Source organism: Lichenostomus cassidix, chromosome 2 (genome assembly GCF_008360975.1).
Source record: "Lichenostomus cassidix isolate B80296 chromosome 2, HeHo_3.0, whole genome shotgun sequence".
Classification (NCBI taxonomy): domain Eukaryota; kingdom Metazoa; phylum Chordata; class Aves; order Passeriformes; family Meliphagidae; genus Lichenostomus; species Lichenostomus cassidix.
In genome coordinates this window covers 57,005,139-57,021,763 of record NC_139482.1, presented here as the reverse complement: position 1 = coordinate 57,021,763, position 16,625 = coordinate 57,005,139, and positions in this window count along the sequence as shown.

Here is a 16,625-nt window from a genome sequence, read left to right as displayed (position 1 = left end):
GACAGTATTGTTGTGACTTGCCAGTAATAGTAATTCCAAAACATATTTAAATATGACTACTTCTGTTGCCTCCATATAGCACAGTGTCTCTAAAGAGCTGGTTTATGGCATCATTGAGGCTCACCTATTTCTAAGGCTTGGTGATCAATTTGACAACCAGTTTGAGGAGTATGGCCTTTCTGCCAAAGAGATGAAAACATGTATTTAGCGTCAACAGGACTTTGTAGCATTAGAGTTGCAAAACAGACTGTTTCTTGTGATGATTGTGTAACTAATTGATTCTCTAGGTGAAATAGCTGTAGTAAGTTCTATCCTCAGAATTTCAGCATAGAAGTGCTGAGAACATGAGCTTAGCAGCTGATAGTGGTATCAGTGAAATCAGTTAATGAGGGATTTTGTTCTTTCCCGGGGGGACAAATCATATAGAATTTCTGGATACTCCCTGTGACAAATATGGAAATTTCACTTGTCAGAATATTGACTTTTTTTTCTTTTGTTTGGGAATAAAACTTCACAGTAGTGTAGAGCTTCTAGCACAAAAGTTAACACATCCCTTGGAAATGAAATACAAATTGTAGTTTGAGGTTGAAGAGGTTCCTGGACTCTCAGTGATACCACAAAAGTAGTGTAACCTTTAATTCATCCAAGTAATGTTTAGAGACCTGGACTATGAATTGGACAGAGCAGAAATATTTTTTGCTTATTTTTCTTACTTGTATAACAATTCATAATAGCATTTTAGGAGCAAAGGAAAACACAATTAGATGTGGCCTATATTGTTTATTTGTGAAGGAGCTAAAAACTTTGGGAGAAAGAGCTTACTTTGCTATATCGTAGCTGGCAAGATGTGAGACAGAATGTGTTTCCACATCACTATATTAAATTGTTATAATGCAGGAATGAGGAAATTGAATAAGAACTCACATCCTCCTTAATGCAGCCTGGTTTTAAAGAGGGCAAGGAAACTGTAGGGCTATGGTTTTCTGATGCTTTATGAAACTTGAGGCATGTCCTTTACTGAAAGGTTCCTTTTGGAATTGTTGGTTTGGATAACTTTTGTTTGAGACTGCTACTACATTAAGATTTAAATTGTTTCCTGCTAAATATTTATTCCTTTTTCCAACTCTTAGTCCTTGGATTTCAAAAGCCATATTGGAAATTGGCTGGTAAGATATATCTTTTTATGTTTCATCGAAGAAGCTGACCTAGTTAATCAGGTCTATTCTGATAAAAGGTTGGCTATCTCATTTATGCTCTTTCCAAATTCTGTTTATTACAAGTCCTTGATTTTCTTATAATTGACCAAAATTAAAGTGAAAGAAGCACTTTGAATTTTACAGTAGGATAACATGGTCTCTAGTGTCCAAATCTCTCAATCATCATAGTGTTAAAACTCAACTCTAAGTCTATATCTAAATTTTGGTTGAAAAGATGACCGATAGTTTACGTCTGAAGTAATTATATCCAGTTGATATAAAAGCAAAAACCAGTGAGACTGTAGCAATCCATGCCAGCAGGGCACCATGATGCTTATGGATTATTGCACTTATTACAGCCCTCTCCTAACTGAAACTGTGTTGCTTTCTTTTTCAGTTATGAGACATAGGCATTCTACTAGGCTGTGAGGTACTGAGATGCTATCCAAAGCTAGGAAATCAATCCATCACTTTTCTGCCAGAGGTTGATACAAAGAGCAGAAAAGCAGTATGTCATTTCAGCTGGATACCCCAGTTTTAAATAGGTGGAAGAAAAACCCAAACAGCCAAGTGTGAATTAAAAGAGCTGTTTGGTGTAGTACAGGAGAGCCTTGGTCATTCTCTCCCTCCTTTCCCCTTGCAATAACTTCATGCAGCAGTGTCTTGTGAACAGCAAAAAATCCTGACCTTTACTGAGCTACTGCCGATCATTCATCTGCTCAGAGCGATGTCGCTGTTGAGCAGCTAGCAGAGTAATGAAGGCACCAGTTCTCAGTGGCAAGAAGGAATGACCTTTATTGTTTTGATTTCATCACATATATAGAGTTCTCAAAACCAGATTGGTCAGTCAGAAGCCTTCCCCCAGGCCTGATTGGCCAGGCCTGCACTGTCCAAGTTCTGGGACACTGTTCCAACAACATCCAAACTTTATCTTTATTTATAAAACACAAGAAAATTTCTCATGGGAAAAACCTGTGCTAGCCACAGAGCCCTGATATGGGTGCTGGTTATTGTCACCATTAAGTGGTCCAAGATACCACTTGCAATCCTTGAACTGTCTTGCTTTTCCTTCAGACAGATAGATACCTGCCAGAGTACTACTTTGGGGGAGCAGAAATAAGAACAGAGTGAGATGTTTTCAGGAGGTTTTCTGTTGCTGTACTATGCTGCTTTTGTACTATCCCTCAGAGTGACTGAGAACAGGGCATGGACGCTTTGGATAAGCTGCATGGTAAAAATTTAACACAAAAATTAGCAGCAGAATATGCGGAGTAACAACTTAAGTGCGTATGAATGTTGCCTCAAGAAACCACCTGACACAATTGGTTAAAACAGACACTTAAACTTGCAAGTTATAAACTTCAGCTATTTTTCTTTTGTCCAAAGACAAAAATGTTTTACCAAAAGACAAAAATATAGTCATAGTTTCACAAACAAATAAAGGAAAAGCTGATTTACTTCTGGCTGCTAGCTTTGCATCACACAGAGTTGAATTTAGAGAAGCTCTAATTTCTGTATGTTAAGTCTTGTATCTATGCACATGATTACTGCCAGGATTGGAATAACCTAATTTCTGATCCACTTATGCAAATGTATATAAATATTATAACCATTTAAGTGTTTTTAGTTCAAAAATAAAAGGAGACACTTTGTCTGAATTTAAGTGTGTGCAGGGTTCATATGATAAAATGGGACTGGTTTAATCAGATTAATCAAATATATAATCAAACTAATCAAATTAATAAATTTAATCAAATATAATATACTATATATTAAATATAGTATATATATTGTGTAATATATAAAATATAATCCTGTCAAAATACTGGGACTGTTTTCAAATAACCTTAAATTCCTGGATCAAATCAGGCTAGAGATTATTTGAATAGTTCTTCTGCATTGTAGAATGAACATTTATAATGCTTCAGAATTATTAAAAAGTATGAAGTGTTGGATATAAGTAAGAAAAGCTCCGTGGTTATCTACCTTGTAGTAAAAGGCAGATGATGAAGACCATTTTTTTTAAAATCGGGGTAAGATCTTGGATGATTTCTAGAGGATGATTTCTAGATAATTTCTAGAGGTCTGAAGGTTTTGCTACTCATATACATTGCATGGGCAACCAGATTGTTGATAAATACAACAGAATCTCTTGTGAATTGATGGCTATGTAACATTAAAGCAAAAATTAAAAAGAAGTAAAATCTGTTTTGTTTTGAAGGTGATTTACCAAGCCACTAAGGAGACTGAGTTTGAGAGATTTTTGTACTTGTAAAAATATGATCTTATTCTTGGCTTTAATTTTAATACTCTCAATTGTACCATCAAAATATTTTAGACTTACCTCTTAAATTTACATACAAAAAACCCTAGCTTCCTAACTCTTCCTGATGGTGTGTTCCTGGACTTTGGAAAATGTTGTCTTTTACATTTGTACAGGTAAGGGAGGCTTCTTCTAAAAGAAACCTAATAAACTGAATTCTGACATGAAATGTGACACAGCTGATGGACCCTGGAAGAACAGTTTTTTAGGTCAGAGTGAGTAAAATGTTGAGTATCTGAGCTGAAAACGTGGAGCTGCAATGATTGTTTACTAGCATGAAATCTGCTCTTCCAACATATCCCAGTTTATTGGGGAAATACTTAACAATAATTTAGACTATGATAATTTTGGTATTGCAGGTTACATTTGAAATAATAAGAAACCGAGTCTATTTGTGCAGGCACAAGAAAAGAAAGCAAGAAAATAAATTTTAAGGAGGAAAATTGTTCCCACAATAGCATTCCTACAAAAAAAATCATGAATATAGAATACGTTGCACTAAACCAGAACATTAATATTTCCTCCTCTGGGAGGAAATGAAATGGTGTCTTTCTTAATGCAAGAAGTACACTAAAAACTTTCAAGCTTTTCATTCTCTTTTCCCATTATACTCCTGGGAAAGTCAAAGATGAAGAAATAGAAGCCACTTTAGGACTATGGTGAACCTTTCTCTTTACATGTAAGCACTCACCCAGTGGCCATGTGAATCTTTTGTCAATAATATAAACTATCTGGCCCAAATTTGTCTCAAGTTAAAATGGAAGGTAGGAATTACAACAAGTTTTCTTCAACAGTCAAAACCCATGAACTGTTTAATCTCTTTCATTTTGAATTATTAGTATGTGTGGAAGACCTCCAGCTGAAGGATATCTCTAATTTTACAATGTTTAAACCTGCAAAGTCTTCCTGGTATAGGGGAAATATTTATACTGCCTTAGACCAAAGTGATAACTTGTTGCTTGGCAAGTATTTAAAGGGCAGATTTCCAAGTGTAAAACCCAATGTGACTGACTATGGTTTTTTGGGGGTTTTTTTGGTGTTTTTTTTTTAACAGATTACAAAAAACTGTCTCTGAAGGAATTATCTTTCTTTTCCACCTCCTCCCCCTCATCCTGTATTTGGAATGAACTGCCAGCTCTTTTGACAACATGGCAAACAAAATGTACAATACTTGCTTTAAGCAGTTCTTCTGAAAGCTGTGTTTACATGGCACCAGTGAGCTGAGAGCCCAAAAGAGGACACTGCAGTAGATGATGCAACTTCCATGAGCTGCTGATCCAAGTCCCTCTTTTAAAAAAAATGCCAAAATGGTTACTAACATCAATGCATCATGGGAAGACCTGTGATAAGTAGAAGACTTAACATTTATCTTTATTGTGTTTGGGGATGTGAAGTTTCTTCTGGGTTTGATAGACTTATTCACACAGTTATAGTCTGAACACTTTATTGTTACATAGCATGAGAGAAAAGCAGAGTGGACAATACAGTACACAGGGGACTGCTAGAACTCATTTTTCAGTTCCAGCACGTTACTAGTGATAGCAGTTTGGGTGTTTGATCATTTTCCTCAACAAATATGTCCCAATGCCTTGTTTTAATTTGTATAATATGCTAACTAATTTATCTAACTTTTGACAGTTAGAACTAACTAACTAACTAACTAACTAACTTTTTGAGAGTCATTTGAAAGAGTAGGTGGATTTTTTGAGAATGTCAAAGAAATCAATAATTTCAATAACAGTGTATTTTATTTATATACATCAATTTAATGTCTGCCTGTAGTAATCAGCTATTCTTTTGGAACAATATATGCCATCTATAAAGACAAAACAGGTTTTTTTTATTTATTAGAAAGAGTATATTGATTTTGCTAGCCCCTCAGACTTCCATTGGAGATTTTTTTGATGGGTTCTATTCTAGGCCCATTAAAAAAAAAGAAAAAGAAAAGAAAGCACTATCAATTTTCACTGTAGGGGAGCCACAGAAGATTATATGTAAATAAAAAGAAAGAAATATAACAATGTATGTATGAATCACAGCTACAGCAACACAACATTTACCTTTTTTTTATTTTCTAAATTAATAACTGGCTCTGTGACCTTCTGTAATAGTCCCTGTTCCCTCCAACAACAGGACCATCATCCCCAAAAAGAAGATACTTTCCTGGAACTTTTGTCCTTAAATACCAAGTTGCTTGTAGTGCCTGCCTCAGGACAAGGAAATTCAAAGTCAAATTAAGTCATGTCAGGCCATTGTTTGGAAATTATAATAGAGCTGAGTTAACCTTTCTGAAATGTGTAATTTTCTGTAATCTTACCCCAAAATGTAGTTGGACTGGGTTAACATTACTGAAAGAAAGAGAGAAGAAATACACGTTCCTTAATATGGAAGGCTCAGGACTTGTATTGTTTATACACTGTCTTCTGTAATGAAGTACTTAGGCTTTGAAAAAAGAGTCTGCCACCCCTAAGATGTTTTCCACTACTAAAGTTGTCCAAAATGAAGCTACACTGGGTGTAGGACTAGAAAGACTAAAGGATTGGACAGGTTTTCACATAACCTAAAGTAGTTTGGATGTATTCAGACAGAAATGTGCATACGGTGTATTTCCCTTGTCATAAAAATCCATCTTGGACTAGACCTTTCATTTCTGTCTACACCACAAGACGGGGAAGGTGATACTTAAATATTTTGTGCTTGAGGCACAGGAGGCAGCAAAAAAGTGAGTGGCACCTTTTTAGAGTCGTGAAAGATTAATGTACATCACATGCATTATTATACTTCTGGTTTTATGTATAGACAAAATTATCCTTTTATCTTGACAATTACAAAATGGCTTAGCATTAGATGACATTTAAAGCACCATCCAATTTGTCAAGACAAAGCACACACACTACTGTCACTGGCAGAAGCTGTCCTCTTGCACTGTATGTGGATTATTAGGAATACAGTGTATGTTCTAATACTTAGGTTGGGAGACTGGATAACAAGATTTTGTTATTGCTGTTGTCCTTGAGTGTTCCCAATGTGAAATTAATTTTAATAATATATTTGAATATTAAATTTTATTCTTAATTATCTTATGTGTTGGATGTTTTAATGAATTTAATTTCAGTAATAATTATTATTTTAGTATTTTAATATCTTAAAATGATCATTCTGAGGAATTTAGAAAACTGCAGTCCATAAGTGAACTGTGGCAATGCATTCTATTGTTATCCCCAGTTATAGAATGTCATCTGACTTGTGAGAAGCATAACCTACATTAAGTGTGGGTAGGGGCACTAACTAGTCATATCTACAATCTCGTGTCATATCACACATCACATGGGGGAGAAAATAAAAGGCTGCCACGTTTTCCTAAGCTGAAAACACCAGGACATATGCTTGTTGAAAGTTTCAAATTATTTTTTAAATCCTGGCTGTTCTTGGAACTTGAGTATACTTCAGCCTTCTGAAACTTAACCTAAAGGCAGTTAATTTGTATTATGAGCTTTTCTCCATGCTTCAAAAGAAAGGAGTTGACATTTCTAGCTTTTATATTCTGTCATCTTGCAGTAGAAATTCACGCATCTAATGTCTCGGCATTTCTATTCTTGCTGTTTATGTTCTTGCTGGCAAGAAATCTAGATACACTTCAATGTCTCTTTAATACAGCCTCTTCATTTAAAATATAAGCATCTGGAAGGAATAAATCAAAAATATGTAGCAGGGAGTTTGGAGGGTTGTGTTGGGGTTTTTTTCTTCACATATTAAATAACATTTGACCAGAATGCTGCACTTCATCTAGGTTTCCTAAACAAGTGTTAAAAGAAAAAAAAAAAGACATTTTTTAAATGAGAGTCCCATCTATAACTTTAGCAGAAGATAGTACCTCTTATTTACATGTTTTGGAATTCTTGAGCATTAAGCTATATTTTGCATGTATTAATACAATAATTACCTTGATCATATATCCAACTCTATTTATAATTCTATAGCTTAATGCATTTTTCTCCTCAGTCCAATTTTCTTATTATTGATAATAAAATGTTCACACAAGTTGTTTTCTTCCTATTTAATAATTCACAGAAAGTTCTCTAAACATATTTCATATGATTTTATAGTAAATATTCAGAATTTCGGCAATGACTTTTACCACTACAATATTGCAGTTAGGGTCTTCTACTCTGTCATTAGATATTTTTAACTGAAAAGCTGAGATTTGGTCTTTTCCCAAAAAAAAAAAATTTGGAAAGAATAGGTAAATCCAGTTAAACTTTTTTAAACTAAAAGTAATGGGAAATGATACTGTTTTCTCCATTTAATAGAATGAATGTTGTCTTTAGATTACTTGTAATACTGATTCAGCTGAAAGGGGAGCTAGAAAGTGAATTCCAACAATGAAGCGAGTCCATACTATTTGCAATACAAGATTAAAGAAGAAAGACCTGCACAATTGAGCATATTAAATTAGATTCACCACAATAAGCCTGATGTTTCTGAATGTATAGTCTGAATCCACCAGCAACCTTTTCTACAATTTTGGGAAATAATTTTATTGGTGTCTGAATAGCTTGCTTGTATAGAAGCTTACTTCCAGAATAAGGATCCTTTTTTTATTAAACTGGTTATTACAATCAGAAGATCTAGGTGAACAAAAGAGCTAAGAAAAGTACTATATTTATGGCTCCTTTGAATATAATGTGCTGTACTTTCAGCCTAAGTTTTAAATTAGTTATTTTACCAGCCCTGAAGAATAACCCATATCTTGTTTAATTTTCTTAGGTGATAAATTTGAGGATAATTAATATAGAACACTCATGTAGAGCAGCTTCGGATTTACTCTTGGCTATTGTTATAATATCAGTCACTTATGCACTTACTTGCTCTCTTCTGGGATTAGGGCGACTTGTCCTGACTGCAGCATGACTCTTCAAGGGTAGAACTCAACTTTTCCCTTTCATGGAAGAATATTCTTCAGACAAAAAACAGACATATAAACACATTCTTGCACACCCAACTCATCAAACATCAGTTTTTCAAATATTTATCTTCCTAAATGTGTATTTATCTTCTTGATGTGTATGTCAGAAGCAGTAACATATATACGCAGTAACATCTTGTAGCCTAGATGGGAAAAAATCTTTGAAAAATCTTTTTACTTTTGTAAGGCGTTAAGTAATATGTCAACTTAACATACAATACTATAACAGAATGCATGTCTGTTTACATTTATGCATTAGTACCAAAATAAGACCATGGAAAGGATCTTTTTTTGTTCCGCTTTTTCCTGCTACTAATAAACAATTCACATTTCTCTTGACCATATTTTTTTTCCAAAAGTATTTTAATTTCAATATATCTCCAAGGAGTTTAAGGTGTTTTCCTAGTTGTGTTTTTTGAGGATTTTTAAAAAATCTGTTTATAAATCTGATTCCTGGCAGGTACATAAATGCATGTGTAATGTCCAGATAGAGAAAGATTAATTGTTTTAGGTTAATATAACCATTTTATTATTCATTAGTCCTGCAAATTTGGAAGACATCATTAGTAAGACCTTTTTGTATATTCTTTAATTAATATTTTTATGAATATTTTTATAGATGACATTTGAAAGTCTTACTTTTCTAATAGCAGCTTGCTGCTTAACAATAATGCACTCAAACTAGACAGGCTGCAAAATTATTTGTATTAACATAAATGTAACATTTACGTATTCCCCCTCATTTATCAAGAGCATATACAAACCCAATCTCTTACCTTGCACATAAGGCAGTTGTATCAGGATTGCCTGTGCATCTGTGTTTACATCTGTTAGAAGTTTTTGACACAAATGGTTTGAATTAGGCTTAAGAAAAATATCTGGGATTTTGGTGGGTAGTTTTGTTTTCGGGTTTTTTAGGGGTTTGGTTGCTTTTTAAAAAAATATCTTTAAATAGGCCCTTGGGTATGTGCCACAGCTTTAACCAAGACACATTTAAATGTTCTGTTAATTGATACGTTTCCAGGGGTGGGCCTCATATTCACATCATATCTTTTGTAGTGCAATCTTGCTAAGGTTGGAGTTTTGCTCATTTTTAAAAAAAATCTCCTTGCTTTGGTGCCAGGGAACTGAAGTAGACTTTGAAGTCTAAGATATATTTACAGAGCAGGGACACTAGGCAACAACGTATTTTTTTCCCACAGAGTCTCTCTAAGCCATTTCAATTCCATTGTAAATAGATAATTCACACCACTGAAGTGGTATTTCAGTCTTTCTGCTCATGCAGTGTTGACTTACATCCCAAGAAGGGATCTGGCAGCAGGGACTAGGTTTGTGAATGAAGTACCTGTGCAGGAGGGGCCTGGAGTAACAAGGAACCCCAGCTGCACTCACAGCCTCCTTGGTTTTGTCACCTGGTGCCCTCTGAGGTTGGGCTCATGTTTCACATCCGTGGAGTGATATTCTGCAGCCTTCCTCCTGCATTAGGGCCCATCATGGACAGGAACAGGATCAGGGTGAAGAAGAGACCCAAGTGAGTGTTAGAGGGAAGTCCTATAGGGTTAGCTCTTGGAAAGGTGGTGGGGCATGAATCCCAAGTCCATTGGTGTCACTGGGTGTGATTTATACTCACTAAAGGGGGTTTGGAGATGAATCCTTGGGTTTAAAATTCTGCATGTCCCTTGAGACAAGCAGATAAGCAAATGGTTATGTGCAAAACAGATATAGTAGTGTTACAAAACCCTACTAACTGGTGTCTATTTACGCAGTGGGTTATACACTTGCTATATCTGCACATGCCATATATCTGCATGCATGTCCAGTGCTGCTCTGCCAGCTTCCTGTGAGACACTGGGGAGGATTCTGTGATGTGCTGCTCTACAGCCTGGGGTAGGCCAGAGCATCAGGAAATCTGCAGAATTGCCAGTGATGCCTGTCATGCTATGGATTTCAGAAGTCAGCTCTTGTAGTAAAATTTATCTCACTCTTGAACACCTTTAGCATTTTTGAGCCTCAGTGTAATTGCCTGTAAAATAGTGTTTCTTTTCTCCTAGGAAGCACTGTTTATTAATCTGCAGATTAATATTTTGAAGTGGTAAAATTGGTTTAGGAGAGAAGAGTATACTACTTAAATTAGTACTACTAAATAATTGTTAATGCTGAAAATGCAGGAGTTCAAAATTAATAATCTGAAGTGCTATTGCAGATAAAACCATCACATGGCAAATACGGCCTGAAAAACAACCCTATCACTTTCTATACAATACTGCAAGGATTATACACAAAAATGTGATACCAGTTAATCAAATGAGATGTAGAGAACCTCCAGTTAAAAAAATCCACACAAATAAAAATTTTAGTCTTTGTAATCTTCATGTTCTGCTTTTACTTACACATTTGCAGTTCTTCTGTCATCAATAATATTGCTCAATTTTAAATCAGAGGAGATTTTTTTAAGAGTATTACTTTTGGTCAATGCAGTCATAATAGGTTATGGTTGGTAGTTTTCTAATTTCTGGATTTGCAGATTCCAGAGCAAAAATCTCTGTTACATAGAAAGACATGGTGTCTGTCACGCCCTGTCCATCTGGCTGATTTCCCACAAGCACAGCTTCTCTAAGTTTTTAAGTCCTGTGTAGCATCTGGAAAAAAAAAAAAAAAAAAAGATGTTGGAAGTAAAGACTGTTCACATGATTTTTGAGTAAATAGCTGTCAGTAATAGTCAGCTTGGGTTAAAAACAGAGCTGAGGTTCACCAGAGTAACTCAACTGCTGTTAATTTACATCAAGAGTTAGGTTTGGAGGCAGCTAAAGTCAGTGGTCATCTCTCAGCCTAGGTAGGAGGCAAAGAAATAGCTGAGATACCAGGAGAGTCGGTGAAGAACTCTACAAAGGCATGCAGTAAATACCAGACGGTATATTATGAATGTTGAAGGGTAAATTAAATTGGGATAATTTTTGCATCACATCTTATTATGGGAAAATTATTTCAAAGGGTTCTGCTCTCTTTGGAGAATGCACTAATTAGATCTAATGATCTAATGATCTAATTTTAGATCCTGAATGTTTTTCAGTTGAACTGTGAGCAGTTGGCCTTGAGTGGCAGAGGAAATGGCAAAGGGCAGCAGCCAAAGCTGCTGGAAAACAGCTGATGTCAGATTTTTCTGAGCAAAGTACAGCTGCAAAATGCTTAAAATTGCAGTGTGTTACACAAAGAGTGATTTGAGCCAACTCCTCTACAGATGCAAATCAGTGTGTATCTGTTACTACTGTGGTGCTCCTCTGAGTTACACCATTGTACAATGTCCAGGAAAGAAATTAGTTGAAATGTCTTTTCTCCATTGTTTTTTTTCGTCACTTGAAAATCAAGACACTGAGTCTTTAGTTTTGCATAAACTGCCTCTGTGTCATTGCCACAACTCTCAACTCCCACTGTTGAGAGAACGAAAAGAAGCAGACCTGTTCATGCTGTCTCATTTTAAAAGATCTTCCTTGATTTTTTTTGGCACTTGTAGGATACTCTCAACCAGTGCAGTTGCTGTTGCAAAAACATCAGATAATCTATAGGTGCTCATCTTCCTTAGAGCTGAGTGGTCATATGGATGTAAAAAAAAATAAAAAGGATCATCTGAATGTAAAAGAATAATTTAGAGTTTATAATGTGGAGTAATGAACACACACATTCCATGAAGTCCCGAAAATAAGCAGTGAAAAGGATAGCAGTAATTGCAAAATAATTAGCTCAAGACCTAAATTGTTTGCTGATTAGTGTTCAGCTGTTGAAGCTGCTGCTACCAGTGATGATAATTAACCTCTAGGACCAAGGAACACAGGGTTTTAATGCAGGACAGGAAATCAGTGATGCAATGACATCTGTGAGCATATTAGAGAACATAAATTTGCCAGTGAAAGACCTCTATATTAGAGGTCTCTATTCCTAGTTCTCTAGGAAGAACTATATAGGGAATTCTCTGATAAGACTCTTTCATACTGGAATGTATTCTTAACTGGAAGAGAAACACTTTAGAACCAGTTTTCCATCTTTTAATTAAATACTCATTAGGAAAACAGTCAGCGCTCCAAAACAGAAACTGTTCAAAACCAGAGAAAGGGATCCTTAGGTTCATTGACTTGCCTACGTTTGTCTCTTTTCCCCTTCTTGAAAATTGTCTCAATATAGTATAGATTTTTCTTGAAATAATAATTTTTAGGTTTCAAAATGTGAATAGAGTTTCTTCTCCAACTGTTCTCAGAAAGACTAAATCAGATGAGATCTGTGAAACTGGCAGAAATAATGTTATAACTTGGTTCTTCAGTAGGTTTTAGCCACCAGTCTGATTTTTGAGACAAAATAATTCACTCAAAATAACAGCAACCCCACAAATACAACTTTCAGAAAACTGTAATCTCAGAGAAATGAAGCCATGATCAATCAACATCATTTACAAGTTTGAAAGTATGGCAGGTTACTTCCAGCCATGAGAAGTCACTAGGGGTTACCAGTGTGCATAAGCCTTCCAGCCAAGCTGATGCAATGATGCCAGCTGGTACCAACAGCTTTTGAAAAATGCAAACAAAAGGGAATATTTATTAATCAGAAAATTAGGTATTACCCTGACCTCCATGGGGGAATGAAAGGTAAACAGCACTGAGGAAAGCAAACTCCTCTTTGATATAAAATCTTTTTTTTCAATTTAAGGCCATAATTACTTTTTTGTTGATGTTCAAAGCTGTGAAAAACTGCAGTGCTATATATGAAAACTTTCCAAGTATTAGTCTTTTCATGCTGAATAATCATAAATTCACAGTTCTTGCTGGTTTTTTTTTTTATTCTTATTTTTCTGCAGTAGGATTCAAACAGGATTTATTAGCTCCCTGTGCTGGCTCTTTCCCTCCATCTTTCACGAGACAGTGACAACCTTCTGTCCCCATACATGCATGTACACACCAAGGGTCAAAATGTAATTTTTAGGTACAGCAGTGGGAGAATACAAACTCCTTAGAAAATAATATTAAAAAATAATTATCAGGTTTAGACAACACTCCAATTCTATCTATTCAGGAGAAATACCGTTCATGTGTATTTGGATCATTAATGAACAAAATGCACTGCAACAATATGGAGAATGACAATGTGAATAGAACTAGGAAAAGGAAAAATTAAAACTTTTCTAATACAGACAGGGTGAGAGTACACTTTCTACTGACTCTATTTTATATTCTTTTTAATTAGTTATTTTTGTTATTTAATTAATAATTTCCACATAAAATTCTATATTTAAGTATTTCACCTTTTCCTGGGGTTTTAGTCTTCTTGGGAAGCTGAAGAAAACGTGAAAATTAATCAAACCAAATGAAACAGAAAAAATGTTGGATCCTGCTATTTCACAGATAAATCATATCACAGAGTAAAATTCCTTTCTCTGTGTAGTTCTTTTTTCCCCTGGTTTGCCACACTCTGGTCTATGTGTACTCTGTTTATGAAAAATAATTTTTCAATATTCTCTTGCAAATTTCCGTGTGAAAAACTAAGTCATACTGCTGTGGCAAACTGCTTTGTTGCCTCTGCAGGTGCCAGCTTTTCTGTCTTCTTGCTCTTAACAACAAAATACATTTCAAGTTTTGTTTGGGTTTTTTTTTGGGTTCAAGAGGTTGTGCCAGAATGAGTTTTGTGATCTTCTCTGTTTACATTTGATGTCTGTTTTAACAGCATAGCCTGGGTTTTTCCCACAGATTTTAATAAATGTTGACTTTTTTAACACAGTGCTAATTTATGCAATACAACTTCTCTGGGTGCTTCTCAAGGTGATTTTTAATCTAAACCAGTTTCTCTATGTAACCTTGGCTTTCTGGCACACCTGAGAAGCACAGATGTTGCATGGGGAAGAAAGGGCTGCACAGGCTGCTTCTGCTGCCAAGAATTTGTATTTCAGAGAACAGCCTGAAAAATAACTGCTGCACAGGTGACAATAAGTACTCTGGAAATTATTGACACCTCTCAAATCTTGTCTTTTCTCATTCCATAAAATACAAAGTGTTTTCTATATAGGATGCATCAGGATTCACTGGCAATATTGCAGTCACTGATGTACTGAGCATCTGACTAGGGAATTAACTCATCCAAATACTCAGCTCGTTTTTCTCCAGTGCTTTTGTTTCAGACCATTGGACATCCCATTGAACAGTACCACGTTCACACTAAATGTAAGGAAAAAATTGTCTTTAAATTTCAAAAATTTTATGTCATGATAGCTATCTTACCTGCCTGGATCTAGTCTTCTATTCTAAAATTATCCTGGAAATGAGTTTCACACTAACTTCTTCATGTCAGCAGCACTTGATATTACTTCTGCGCTATGTGTGTAAAGACATGTAAGTTCTACTTCTCTAAAGATGTTGCCTCAATCTAGTCTTTATGTATGTAGACTTGATTTCAGAGGGGAGGGGTTTTTTTTTCAGTTCAGCATGCAAGATTATGTAGTTCTCTGGGTGTTTCTAGACCTTTGTTTCAGCTTATTTGTTTGGGTTTTTTCAAATTCAAGCATACAATTTAGCTTAAATTCAACACATTTAGCATAAGATCAGACAAAGTCTAGATTTTTTTTATGAAGGGAAGATTCAACTGTGCTTTTCCCCCAGATTTTCCACTTGGACCTTTCCTAGTGGGGAGACATCTCTTTCCTTTTTCCCCATGCAGCTCTGCCATATCAGTGTCTGCAGCTCTATCGTATCTGTGATTTCCCTAGCACCTGGAAGTACATTTAGCAATGGGCAACTCTGGAGTCTTGAGCTGTGGCTGTTTGCTAGTGTGAACACAAAATTTTCAGAGGGGTCAAGGAAAACATCTAGAAAGAAACCTCCAGAATCCTGTCACAGGAGCTGGCTTGTCCCCATGTTTCAAACCTCTTCTAGAAACACCCCTTGAGTTTCTCAAAAGAACAGATAAATTAGCTCCTACCTCCATGTGACAAGCCTCTCATTTTGCTGACACAGCCACTGTAAAGGCTTTCTAGTTTGCTTTCTTTAAAGCTACTTTTTTCTTTAAATTTCAAGCGTAAAAGATAGCCTGAGACAATACTGTCTTTAGACAGGAAAAAACTCAAGCATCAAGCAGACTAAGTTGAATGGAAGACCACTTTTTAAAATTTGGTGGTGAATTGCTGGTGGAAATCTTGGAAGGTTTTATTTGGCCTCTCCTTTTGTGTGTCAGATGAATGAATTAGCGGCTGTACATTGAAAAAGAGGAAAATAGTAATTTTTACCAGCTCAGATTAGAATATTTTTAGATGTATACAAAAGCAAAATGGAAATCACAGGGAACTTATAAAGCATCCCCAGTTCATTCCTTACATATATTATGACCTAGATTCCTAGCAGCATAAGTGCATTTTGGAAGCAATATTTTTGATTTGACATCCATCCCCGTCTAGTGTCTGTGACTGTTATTAGCAAAATAATTAATCTCTATTTTCTCCTTCTGATTCCTTTCATCTCCCCTACCTCCAGCAAGGTACAGAAAAAAATCTGCTTTTTGCATAGCACTGTGTCTCCTCTGCTGACAAATATGGCCTTTTTAAAGGAACTGCAATCATTTGGACCTTTGTGGAAAACACACAAATATTCCTTTTTCTCTTCCCTACAGGAATTAACAGGTCTATGTATTGAACAGATAATCTCTATGGATGAAATCAGTTAAGGTTAGGCAATGTCTGTCCTCAGCCTCTTGCAACTTCTAATACTATGAATCTTGTGTAATGTACAACTTTTCAGTAGGTTTCACATCAGTGTTTTTTATTTGTGCAATTAATAGTAAATTAACTGGCATAAAATATTTTCACCTCCTAGTATTTTTCCTTTGGATTCTTATATGTATGTAAAAGTCAAAATTAATATTTTTATTAATACATTGGAATTTGATGAAAATTTAAGACAATATAAAAGTGTTTTAAAAATCTTACACATTTGAAAACCTTTGTACCAAGGAAGGTAAAAGCAAATTTGTATAGCTCAGTGTCTGAAATAAAATAGCATTACAAGCCAGTGGGACTGAGTGCTGGTTGTTTTTAGGTGATTTTTTAAAAAAATATTTCTACCCTAGTCAGACTACTGTCTCTCCTTTAAAAATATTTCAATTTTTTTCCTAT